At 44.4% G+C, this 13,536-nt stretch overlaps 2 long non-coding RNA genes and 1 pseudogene across 2 annotated transcripts; 2 read left to right on the plus strand and 1 right to left on the minus strand.

Moving 5' to 3' along the window:
- Positions 1-5,453: 5,453 nt before the first annotated feature.
- LOC130136681 (uncharacterized) lies at positions 5,454-7,392 on the minus strand. Its single transcript, XR_008815461.1, has 3 exons — positions 6,221-7,392; positions 6,052-6,147; positions 5,454-5,654 (listed from the first exon to the last, which is right to left on the minus strand). It is a non-coding gene; the product is annotated as an uncharacterized LOC130136681 (long non-coding RNA).
- Positions 7,393-8,102: 710 nt separating this feature from the next.
- LOC115669099 (uncharacterized) lies at positions 8,103-12,119 on the plus strand (annotated as a pseudogene).
- A 17-nt stretch (positions 12,120-12,136) lies between these two features.
- LOC130136607 (uncharacterized) lies at positions 12,137-13,114 on the plus strand. The gene is made up of 2 exons (XR_008815439.1): positions 12,137-12,265; positions 12,439-13,114. It is a non-coding gene; the product is annotated as an uncharacterized LOC130136607 (long non-coding RNA).
- Positions 13,115-13,536: the final 422 nt, after the last annotated feature.

Here is a 13,536-nt window from a genome sequence, read left to right on the forward strand (position 1 = left end):
TAAAAGAGAGAGACCCAAGATCAGTATTCCCATTTCATTTCACTGAACCACGATGATCATATTTGTGGTGTTTCCGCCGAGGCGAACGCCATGACATGAACACAACGGTTACTTGACAAGGAATCAAAGTAGCTGAGGAGACTGTCGATTTAAGTCAGAGACCTATAGCAAAACCCTAAAGAGAACCACCACCAAAACCTCCCTTTTTTTCCTAAGATGGTGTCCTAAGATGGTTGCCACAGAACCTCAACGATCACCTTATGCTGCACACGTGAAAATCGCGTACCAGATGACGACACACGTGAAAATCGCGGACGTGACCGCGAAGCACACCAGGTTAATCCAAGTCAGGGTTGTCGAGCCAAACCCGACCTCCGCCAAGGAGGCCTCGTGATTAATGCAGTGCTCGAGCAGCATCTGCCGAGCCTCGTTCAGCTTTGCCCTGACGTGCTCCATCTCCGAGGAGTACCTCCGCAGGCGCCGCAGATCGCTGGAGAAGTAGGAGCAGTGGGCGGCGAAGACGACGAGGGACAGCGACACGGGCATCCACACGAACTGGCAGATCATGTACCGCGACCTGGCGGCGGCGGCAGCGGACGCCATTTGGAACATGCAGAAGAGGTGGAGGGCAGTGATCTCTAAGGAGCGGACCGTGAGGCCGTCAATGCTGCAGGCGAGCTCCTCCATTCTCCGCCCAAGCCGGTCGGCCCTCTTCCGAAGGGCTACGTGCAACATTGCCGGAGAGCGCTCTGCGCAGAACCGAGGGATCCAGAAGACGACGACGACGAAGGACGGTGACAACGGTGAGTGCTTTTTTTAGGGGGGAGAGAAAGCGGACTCTAAACATCCGACGGTCGGTGCTTCTCGCGCGGGTCTCCATCTAACGGCTCCGGATCAGTTGTTCTGTGTGGGCAGGCCGGAGGGTGAAAATTTCACGAGAAACGCGGTAACAAACTTTGATTAACGATATCTTAAATTGTTTTTTTTTTGTGGTTTCTACTATATATATTCACTCTTGACCGTTTCCACCGGTTCAATCCAGTCTGGTCGGATCGCTTATTTCTGGTTCAAAAATTTGGAATCGAGAACTTGACCAATTCATGCGAGAACCATCCAGAATCAACCGGCTCGGTCCGATTTTCGAGTTGGATCGGAACCGATGCACACCCCTATTGTCGGTCACTGGTAGTCGGCGCCTCTGATTGCCAATGCCACTGCCACTGCCATTAATTGCCGCCGGTTGAGGTCGCGGTTTGTTGGTCGTTCGCTGCTTTTCGTCGTTGATGAGAAGTATTCTTCAGAAAGGCCATAATTCTTTGTCATCCAAACGTTTGAATCGTCCTTATTCATGCGTTGGTGGGTCAGCAAGAGAACCATGATTAGTGGAGGAATCATAAATGCTATCATCTAAAGACATGTTAGCCCGACAATCTTCTTCTCCAACCCAAATCCCAGGCCTCAACAATCCTTTGACAACAACGTGGACGGACGTCAGGAAACAGGAGAGAGAGCGATCAGGCGAGCTTGCATCTCAGACCACCGCAGTCACGTCCCGCCACCAACAGTGATCTTTTCCGGCACCTCCAACACCCCCACGGTTTAGAGAATAGATGAAGTCTTTGGCTTTTGTGAAGGTGGGTCTTGATTTGGATGGTTGGAGCTTTTCAGTGCTGACAAGCAGTTGAATCGGCTGATTCTTCAAATTATTTTTCATTGTTCCTGTAATTGAATCCTTTTCTCTAGTCGATTGCACACGTCTTTCAGTTGAATGCCTTTGTTTCGTCTTTCAGTTGAATGCCTTTGTTTCATTCCACAGAAATTGCACACTGCTTGTACTTTTGCTAACTCTGCATACCATGAGGGAATTGCAACTGCAGATCAGAGCGTAGCGAATTAGGCGCTCGGCGACAATGGACAACATTCATAGAATCCTCGAGCAACGCGTATTAGGATTTCCTCGTGGCCGCGGCGAGTGTTCTTGAGGCATGTGAAGCATCCGGGGCCCAGGAAATTGTGACATCCTAAAAATTCGTCCATTTGGGGTTCATAAATACCGAGATTTATAAATGTACTCGCAGTTAGTTCTTGCCCGGAACTGATCATTCCTGAGATACTAACCATTAGGGAAAGGCTAATTAGGGAATTAAAATTCGCGCGACTATTAGAAAATTCGATCGTGAATTTAATTTCGACCATGAAATCGCCGATGTGATATTTTGAGCCACTGTTGGCCGATCGAATGATAGTCAGGGATTAGTTCGCCGCTGTCATAGTAGTGGATCACGGGTGATTCCGCTGGATCACGAAATGAATTGACGAATGATCCTGAACCTATACCGAACTATCGTACCCCACGGATCTAGCGATTGATCCTCGCGATTTTAATGACAACCGAAATTTTCACGAACCGAATGGACTTGTACGTGACTCGATATATTATCAGTCACGAGTCGAATCCGCGAATTTCCCAAACGAGCCACCCGTTAGTTTGAGAAACGCTCGAGTCGCGTTTAATAAAATTTGATTATTTAATTTAGCCCAAATCGGACTCCGGAAAATTTGGAAGTCACAACAGGATGTTAGGACGACGTTGTAGTTGTAACGTGCAATTTTTGTTGTGCCCGAATCCTTCATAAAAACTTGATTTTGATGAGAAACGGAGAATCGGACCATTTTACCCTTGAGAATTAACAAAGGGCATGTTTTGTGGGCAAAGGGCATTTTGGTCATTTTGCCCTAACTTTTTGATTGGACAATTTTGCCCTTGGACTTTTTGAGAAATTACAAGTATACCCTTGGATATTTTTGGCAAGATTCGATCTGGGCCGTCGATTTCAAGATAAGATCGAATCGGGACCGTTAGATCAAAATTGTGAGAAAAGGGCATTTTGATAAATTGCCAAAAAGGGGTCAATTTCACTATTTAGGTCAAATTGACCAATTCTCTTTCTCCCCCAATTCTCTCTCTCCCCTTGCCGTGAAATTCCGCCCCCCCCCCCCCATTGCCGTAAGCTCTCCCCCCCCAACCGTACATCTCTCTCTCTCTTTGCCGTCGCCGCCGCGCCATCACCGCCGCCGGTCACGCCCGCCGGATCGCCGCCGCGCCACCACCGAGCCTCACGCCCCCATCCCGCCGTCCATCTCTCTCTCCCTTTCTCTTTCGGTCCTCCCTTTGGCCGTGAGCCTTGCCGGCCATCGCCCAAGCCGCACCGTCGCCGCCCAAGCCGATCGCCGCCACCCGGGAGCCGTACGTCGTCGCCGCCGTTCCCGATTAAGTGCCGCCACTTTCCGCTCTAGCCGCGATAGTCTAGAACGCGGGTAAGTCGCGCTCTAAACCCAACTTAGGACTTCGGGTATCAACGGACGATTTTTGGGTGAAATCTGTATAAAGTTAGGTGCGGAATTGCATGAATTAGGAGTGGAAATTTTGTGGCGGGCCTTAAGAATTAATTCGGGCAATATTTATTGGAAATTAGAGAATAACAGTGGCTGTGGTCTACTATTCATGGGGCTGTGATGGGCCGATCGGGACGCAAGTTAGATTTTTAGAACCGAGAATTTATGGTGAAAAAGTCCCGTGAAGGACCGAAATCAATTTTGACGTCGTTTGGTGGAAGAAAAATAATGATTTCGGTATTAACGGACTAGTGTTCGGCAAATTTTGTGGTTTGTTTCATGGACGAATTTATCGAGTTCACCTTGAGTGAAATTATGGCTGGAATTATGATGGTTTGGGGGTTATTTAGAGAGTAAATAAGGGCTGCCTACGAGAAGTATATATGCTGAAATTTGTGGTTTGGAATAATGTGTTTATGGCTTGATTTGTGGTGTATATGTGTCGGATTGTTGTGTGATGTCGTGGCTGAATTGTAAGGGTCCTTGTGACCGAAATTACTCGCGATTGTGATGGTTATATGTGTGTTTATGAGCTGTGATCATTGGTGTGTTGGTTGAAAAATGTACGTGTCGATTTATGGATTAAATGAAGGAAATTTGGAATTGTTTGTGAAAGGTTGGGCTGAATTGATTTAGTTGAAATTTGGACATGTTTATGTGATATTTGAGCATGTGGGTATGTATGAATTTACGTGGAGCGATGTGTGTGTGATCACTAAAAACCCTGAGACGTTTAACGTGGGGTCCAGATAAAATATAGTGTGTGGTATGCTCGTTTGATCACATAATCCCTGAGGCGTTTAACGCGGGGAATTGAACCCGTCCTGAGGCGTGTAACGCGGGACGATGCCCGATATTACCGGAAGACTGCCAACCTGAGGCGTGAACTTCTACACGGGTTGCGCAGTAGGTGGTAGATGTTGAGCCTGAGGCGTGTACGTTTACGCGGGCAAGAAACATGGCCTGAGGCGTGTACGTTTACGCGGGCCTGAAAGTGTTGTGAAAAGAGGTTGCAGTGTACCTGAGGCGTGTACGTGTACGCGGGTCACTGGCGAGGAATGTAGATGAGACATGATGAGAACGGAACGAGTGCATGACATGAGAATTGTGCATGCTTGTGATTGTATTGATGTGCATGCTATGTGATTATGTGGTGTATGTATGTGATTGTGTTTTGTGAAATTGTCTGGAGGTACGTGATAGCCTAGGTAGGGTTTAGGGGTGAACTTACTTCTTCTCATGGTTGTTTCAACCGACAATTTCAGAACCCCGACCTGAGCCATGAATTCTCCACCACCGTCACCAGAGCGTTTTGGGGTACCCGTGCACACCGAGTTGGACGTTGCAGAGTTTCCGATGGGCGATAACTTTACCTGGATTAAGCACACTTCCACAGTGTTTGTAGATGTAGTTCGGTGTGTACCTGCATATTTAGTGACTTGTAGTTTTTGGGGTACTTGCATATGTGGTGGCTTTGTAACTGTAAATATTATGGTCTAAGTTTGGCAATGGAAAATGAAAATATACATTCTCCCTATTCTCCCCAGTTTTATTTGTTAGGGATTAATTGTTAGTATCCGCTGTGGTTGTAAATCTCTGATGGTGATTTGAGGTCGGCGACATTCTTGGGACATCGCACAAATCGACCGGTGGCGGATGTCGCGTGCCCGTTGGGGTTCAGGGCATGACAGAAATAGCCGCCGTCGACGCTGCCCTGGAGAACTTTCAACCAGCACTGCGAGTTGTGCCGGGTGTCATGTGATCACGCGGAGGAGTTCGTCAGTTAATTATAGGATCGGATCGAAGTGCCTGGTGGACGAGGCCACCGGCTCCGCGGTGGGGAAGCGTTGGCACTTACGAAGCTAACTAGCGAGCAATTGATCGAGCTAAGAATACAGGAAATATTTCGCATAAAAAAATGGCTTATTTACAAAGTTCAAAGAAGCCAGAATAAGGAGGGTTTTCAAGAAAGGGGTCGCTGCTCGAGTTACAACATAAGTTGGACAAATATAGGTAATCAAGAAAGGGGTCCGAATGATGTTATTCTTTTCCCGGAAAATATTGATCATCGATCCTAGAATCATACACTCGAGCTTGGGAGGTTTTGCATTGAATCAAGGATGGAGCATTCTTGTTTGCCCAATTCACATCAAAATGTGCCTCAACTCATTCTCATCACGGGCAGCGACTTTGGCACAAAAACTCATTATTTTAGAGGCAGTCGAGACTAACTTGGTGGTAGCGTTGGCTGATGTGCCCTGCTCGTATATAAGTAGTTCATTTTAGACACGACAAGAATTGTTAGCCCAACTAGAGGTGATCGGTTTTAGGATAGGTCAGTTCCTACCTCAAATCGAACCGGGACTGACTGACCGGTCCTATTCCTGAGTTGGTCTCACAACAAGCAATTCCTTTTCCTTTTTTTTTTCTAAATATGTAATTATTCAAGATGCAATTTCCTAAATCTAGAACACCTAAGTAATCTACAAGTTGTTCTGTTAAAGATGCCCCTAATATGCAAAATCTAAAATGTAACAGATGTCTATGTGCCTTGAATGATTTTTTTTTCATGAAATATGACATACGTAAATTATGTGCAATGTAAACACGAAATTAATCGTGGCGTGGTCTAAGCGACTCGGTCTGATGACTCACAATGACACTTAGAGGCAATCTGGGAGCGGCGGTGGGATTCCGGCACTGTGGCGATGGCTCCGGCTCGACCATGGCATCATGTGAATTGCAACGACACTACTGGAACACAAAAAAAAGCAAAATCAAAAGACCAATACGGAACGCGAAATCAACGAGGTAAAGAAACAACCTGATTGTTGCGACCCCCTAATCTTGTTTGGAGAAGTCTGGAGAGGCATCACCATGGTCATGGTCTTGTGAAGACAAATCAAACATGCTGGACTGGCGACTCTGCTTGAAGAACACTCAGCTGAATGTGTTTGTTTTTCTTTCTCTTTAAAATTCGTCTGAGGAACGTGCTCCAAGTCACCAGCTTTTACTCAGCTAGATTCTGCTTTGAGAATTAGAGCACTTTCGACAAGTAAACCCGGGTGATGTTCAGCACTCACCCTCTATGGGATCGTGGTAGTGACAGGGCGGGTGACAGCGACGCGGCAACATTGAACATCATGTCGAGAGACATCGACGAAACAGAGGAATCTGATCCAGATGTGCAGAAGGAGGCAGCCGCACCATGACAACTCCAGTGGTGTCAGAGACGACCGGCAGCGCAATGGTACTGTGTGCGTTATTCAAAAGAGACGAGTGTGGGGCAGGTCAAAGGTTGTGTGGGTTTTCTTGCTGAAATATAAGTCGCGGACCAATGGAATAGCCTCTGAACTGCGCGTGCACGAACAGCCCACTCTCTGCGCGAGAGTCCGCCAAATCTGCAATTGAAACCCGATGCAGGGTGGCTCCCGAAAACTTATGGCGAGCAGGGGCTACACGGTCAACAGAATGAAGGATCGATGCATCTTGTGGAAGAGCTCTTCGCATTTGTTACTGAGCAGGATAACCTGAGCATGTTACCAGCAACTCAGCATGGACAAAATCACCAATTGCAAGGATCGTCCAGGGACTCCTCTGCATATTCTTGGGCGAGCTGACTCCCAGTGAGAATTGCTTGACTTTGAATCCTCCTCTTGATCGTATCAACAGGGTGCATCATTTGAAGAACTGGTGGTGATTTGCAGTGGCCAAATGTGGAGCTGTATGATGCATTCCGCTCTAACTTGTGTGTGGTAGGTATGACGAGATCAATAGCAATTTGCCGGCTGAAACTACTCTAACAGTTCGTTGCAAATATAAGAACAATGATCTCGGAATCTATGACATAACGCGCAGTTGGGATTCACATTCAAAGCCAATATCTTTCGGGGGACACTGTTCTTTTGAAGCTTTGCATGGTAGGTCAATTTGAGTGGCTTAGTATACTTGAGCAAAGCAGGGATTGGCATGATTCCAACTCATGTATTTGGAGGATCTCGTCCAATGATAGGCTCGGTGATTGAGAGTTTGATGTTTGTTATCCATGAAATGGGAAGAAACCTCTTACGTGAAACTCGTGTCGCCGAGCCTCACATCAAACTCTCTGGAGTCAGTGAGCCTACAAGGACCATTGGGCGTGATCCTCTAATGACACAAGTTGCAATCATGCGAGTCCCTGCTCTACTTATATATATTAAACCGATGCAAAACCGAAAAAGAATAACGCCCCCCAACGAAATTGGGTGTGAATGCGAATTCCCAGCTGTGCGTTATATCAAAATTTCTGATATCGTTGTTCATGGATTTGCAATGAACCATCAGAGTCGTTCCAGCCGACAAATTATTATTGATCTCAACATACGTCTTGCCCGTAGGATCTCGCCAGCTTTGCCATGGCCATGTGGAAAAGGAGAAGGTGACCGTACCATGATTTGTCCAGCAATAACGGGTGTTTTTTCACCCCACATGCCCAAAAACATCCACTAATATTCTTGGTTGATGACTAGGCGGCGGACTGTTTGGTTGATAATAGAAGGAGTTGTTTGTGTGGGGGCAAAAGTCCTAAAAACTTTCGGTCACATAGATATTAACAGGGTAAAATTTTTTACTCCATCACAAATTTATAGGAAAATTTATAATTAGTTAACATGAACCTTAGAATTTGATTACCCAATAACTAAATTTAAAAACTTTTATTAGAGTTCGACCGAAGAGATCATGGGCCTCCTCCTCGGCGACGTCGAGGTGAACTCTCCTGATTCAAGAGCCGCTCTTGTCTTCGTGCTTCCGCATTCTTTACTTGTCTCCCTTTCCTTTTCCCCGCAACCGATTCGCGTGTAGCAGAAATGGGTCGATGACGCGCGGTGCTGATTTCTGGTTGGACGATGAGCGAAGTGGAAATAGGATTCCGCGCGGTGTTGAGGTCGCTCTGTCTCAGAGGCGGTGGGTTTGCGGTGAATTGGCAACCTTGTTTGAGCTAGGTCGATGACGTTCGGATTTTGGGGTTCTGTCTTTTGCTATTTGGATGAATATTTTCGTGCCGCGTTTCGAGTAATAACTCTGTCTATGGATGCAGGGCAATAGGCGATTATCTGTGAAAACGTTCTTTTTTCTCCCCCATTTTCGCTCTCTCGTTAAGTTCCTACTTTGGAAGAATTGCTAGCTTGCAAGATTGTATGTCAGTTAGTGTGCTCACTTCAATGTTAGTTCATATTCGGATGAACTGGAAAACTGACGAATGAGGCCATATTCTGCTTCGACCGCCATAATTTCCTTTCAATCTAATTTTCATCTAGAATATCGTGGCTTTCTTTTCTTTATCTCGGCAGTCGTATGGGATTACATGCATTGCTGGAGGCTGGAGTTAAGGTGTTCGTACCTAAACTCGGTTGTGAAGGCAAAAGTAAAAAAAATAAAAGAAAAGCCCAAACTTGTATATGCAGTGATGTTTTGATATTGTCAAGAATATCTCTGTTTTGAAGAAGTTAATGAAACCTTGTGTGTCATTCTGAGAAGTGCTTGGCATCAAGTGCACGAGGGACAACGCATCAACTCTTTGGCTGTGGGAAATGCTATTGAATAGTATATCATGGAATTGAGGTCAGTTAAGTCATGAGAATAGCGAACTTGGTAATTTGACCTCTTACACGAAGCAGACCTGTGCGAACTGGTTCCTTTTGGGGGCTCGGGATGCATTTTGATAATGATACTCCTATTGCACTTTACAAGAAAAAATGATTCAACACATAATAACAGATGACTCATATTGTAGCACCAGAACATTTTCCTTTAGCTTTTGTAGTTCTGTGATGGATTAGTGTGTAGACGACATGCAAAATCGGCACTTAGTTGGGTCTAAATATCAGATTGACCTGTTCATTCCTGGAAAGGGGCTTAGTTGCTTGAAGGTGTCAATGTCTATACATTTTTTACTCATTGTTTAGCCTCATCTATTCCTTGTTTTCTTTGGTTGCTTTCTGTGGTCAAATTGACATTCGGTCGACCTGGAATAACGCTCGGTAATTCTCTGTTATTTGGAGATCCTTATCATTTTCATTTTTGGCCCCGGGATTTGAAGGTGACAACATGTGGTCAGCCACGGTCAGCTAACTGTAGTTAAGTGAAGCCTCTTACGTAGGTCGGGTTGCCATGGATTCATTGGGGGATAAATGGGGTTCTCGATTTTATTTTATTTTATTTTATTTATTTTCAAAACTCGTAAAGCAGCTATAACTGAGTGTTGCACTGAAATTTAGATATATCTAGGAGAACCGGTCGTTTATCTCCTTGCTTTGGTGCAAGAATAGACCATATTTAGCTGATCTACAGCTTAGAATGAAATTCCATGTGCATTCTTCTTACCATTCCATATTCTTTTGGTTTTACTAGAATTATTATGATAGTTTGTTTCTTATGTTGCAGCACTCAAAAAAGGGGACTATCACAGCACTAATTTGGGGTGCATCGCCTCAAAAAACGATATGACCGGCAAAAAGATCGTGTTGAGACAAATCCCAAACAGTTGGCTGCTGCATCGGCGGTGGCTGAAATATTCTTTCTGTTTCCTTACTCGTTCATCAACCCCTTTAAAGCCTTCATCTCTTGAGCTCAACATTAATTTGCCTATATAGATTTCATATTCTGTAATGAACAAAAATTGCATGAGTTTCTTCATCAGTCTTCTTGTTTTAGCAGGTCATAAGATGTATCATCATGTTTTTTTTCTGTTGTTGTTTTTGGCAACATTTTTGTGACTTTTATGGCTAGATTGTAAAAAGATTTGAGAAGGTACGTGTTTCTGATGGTTAAATTTGTTGATTTGATTCCATCTAAGGGAGCTTTTGCTCTCAACTTACTAAAAATATCAATACCCTATATAAATCACATAATCGGAACAATGGGGATGTATGCAAGTCTACCAAAGGAGGAAGTCTAACGTGGCAATTTTTTTATCAACATAGTTTGCTTTCAACAAGCTGAATCTGCTGTAGTTGATTCTAATTAAAAGGACCAAAAACTGTTTCTTGCACATTATGCTATGGTAATTTAAAATATACAAATTTAATTATTACTCGCTATCGCACATTGCTAGCTGCTTGTTTGGATCTTGCCAATCATGTTCTTGGTTAACTAGACTAGACAGCACGAGATGACCATGTCAACGGGAAGAAGAACAAGAGTAATTGGATGGTACCATTCGCACCCACATGTAACGGTTCTACCGTCCCATGTTGGTAAGCATTGCGAATCGCTACTTTTTGTGGAGTAAATTAATAATGAAATGCACATCAAGCATGAGATATTATTTCTATTAGGACAAAGCATTGGCACCTCTCTATATTGCTGCACCAGGGCCTCACCACGTTTCACTAGTTTATGATTTACTTTACTTGATTCGGGAATTGAATGAGGCCGTTTTCATTCAAACTTGATAGCGTTTTCTCAGGTTTTTTCCAAAGATGGTTTTTGAGTGCTACTTTGTGCAGATGTACGGACACATGCAATGTATCAACTCCTAGATTATGGATTCATTGGGTTGATATTTTCCTGCTTTAGCTAGGATATTAACAAGGTATGTGGACTCTTTAAGTTTCCCTCAACACGTTTTGCAGCTTTCAAATCGGTTAAACAGTTCATGTGATAAATAGGTTGTGGATAGTTTAAAGCAATTTGACTGCAATGTTATGGGTTTTCAGGTTGGGAGAATTCAAGTCATAGCTTTCCAATCTTCAGATGGGAAGCAAAACCAGATATCAAGACCTATCCCTCTATCTCCGGTTAATAGAAGTTCGGTCATAGACTTGGAATCATCTTTGAGTTCCTCCGAGAATTTGTTGGCACGATCTAACTCTGGAAGGGGGGAGAACCCCGAAGTGGACACTGGCGATTCCAGAATCTCTGCTGGAGCTAATAAGGTGGGTTACAATTTAACGTAAAGCCAACAGGATTGGAGTCGAGGAACTGTAAGGCAGTCACCTCATTAGATTGTGGTCTATCAATTATTCTATCTAATGGTAGTTTATGGTAACATAGCTTGATGAATGATATTTCGTATGAACTTCTAGGGGCGGGGAAGGTCATCGGACTTGGGGGGTTTCTTTGCTGACGCTGATACCAATTATCTCGGAAGAGAGATAATTGGTGAAAATTATCGCAATGGAAATCCAAGCAGCACCGCCATTGTTGCTATAGATCCCATGGATATGACAGAAAGCATGCAAGAGGCTATGCATAGGTCAAACTTGGACATGAGGTATACATGAGTATGTACTCGGCACTTAATTATCCTTTCCTTTTGCACTTTATCTTTTTCTCCATTCATTCTTTACCTTTTTTGGGCCACTTCTGCGTTCCGATTCCACCTGTCTTGGGCGTTTTCACCTCTAACTTCATTTACGGACCTGCAACGTGTCATTTATGAAGAGGAAAGGGCAGCATATGTTGAAGCCATCAGACAAAATATGATGTGGGACTTGAGTACCGCCACTTTCAAGCATTGTGTTTCTGTTACTGTTCACCTTGCGGCATTTATTTTGACTTTCCGCGCTTATTTTCCATCTAGGGATGGGAAAGCACATCCGCTTACTTTTATTCATCACACCTCAACGTATCAGGCTTCCATGTGCAAGTTAACAGAATACTGGCGAGAATCTATTACCTTTGATGCCCATTGATTTTGTGTCACTGTTGATTTGTACTGAATGCACATCTCTTTTTCGTTGGTTTTTTTTTTTTTGCAGTTTAAGCCCTGACATTAGAGTATTTCAGGATCGTGTGATAGAGAACGAGATTTGGGTAAATAACTAACCTACATTCAGATATTATGGGACAGTGAGGATCAGTCAACAGTCTTGCTGAAAAACCTCAAGTCTGCTCATGAATTTTGTTTGTTTCTCTCAATATTAACAGTTGAAAGGGAACTCTTTGAAGTCAAGTTTCAATAGCTTGTTATTGAGTGATCCGTTTTCGACCCCTCATTACACCATTTATGCTCCGAAAATGTCTTCTAATGTCTGTAGAGACTACTTGCCTTTCAAACAGATACTGAAGCTGGTGGATGAAGCAAAGAGTTTGGAGATGGAGGTCCAGAGAGGGCGTGATTCGAGTTCAGGTCACCGGGGAAGTGTATATGGTCAGAGAAGCGGGCCTAGTCCATCGGAGTCGAGCAATATAAGGAGCATCATCAGTAGCCCCGGCAGCCGAAGCAGGAAATGGCCCCAGTGAATTGCTAAGCTAGCCTAATCTTTAGTGCATTCTGCAAGGTGTCGTATCCGGGTGATGTATTTGCTTGCCCCGATTTGGTTTTGCAATCTTTTGAACCATCCGTGGGAAGTGTAAGATGTGAGGTTTGTTCGCGGTCCCTGTTCTTCATCTGTAAATCGCGTGGTCCATTTTGGTCGGCCATTATACATACATTAGCGAAAAGGCGGACTTTCCGCAGCCACATTGTAATTGTTTATCCGGCATCATTACTACATGCTAGACGTGCAGACATTCCAGACCTGGGGCAGCTGCAGATGAAAAGCTCGAACTAGGAAATTAGGAACAGTGGAATCTCTTGTAATCCTCATCATGAAAAGGAGCCTGATGGCCAGTGACATGAACCTTGAGCTGTGTGATGAATCTGTCGTTTGAGCTTTTGGTACATCCACGCAATTCACCAAACTATTTGTACTGTAATAACTTCATATAGACCTCCAAGACGACGGCTCTTAACCGGAGATGCCATGATACATATGGACTCGCAAAATAGGTCCATCGCGAGTAACCCTTAACTAGAGACTAGCGAGCTAAGGCCCAGAACTCGAGGGTTGCCTTTTCTGTATTGTGCAGGTTCGTAACTGCGCATCGAGATGCTAGATTCTCGGCAGCTTAAGCCCTGCCATTACTTAGGGCGAGAGAGAGAGAGAGAGAGAAAGAGAGAGAGATTCGGGCAACTGGACTACCTTATTGAGTGTGCCAGAGTTACTACTATGGCGCGATTCTAGCACGGCATTGCGATGCGCAATTGTCACTTATATTAAGCCTTTCGAAAGTTTGAGGAAGCTCGGGATTTGAAAATTGTCCGTTGGCGGCGCGTTAAGAATCATGCGACCTATGAATTAACACTAACAATTCGATCATTTGATCATTTTCAAC

This window comes from Syzygium oleosum, unplaced genomic scaffold, assembly GCF_021117445.2.
Source record: "Syzygium oleosum isolate NSW1041296 unplaced genomic scaffold, Sole_v2.1 Sole_v2.47, whole genome shotgun sequence".
In the NCBI taxonomy this organism is placed as follows: Eukaryota; Viridiplantae; Streptophyta; class Magnoliopsida; order Myrtales; family Myrtaceae; genus Syzygium; species Syzygium oleosum.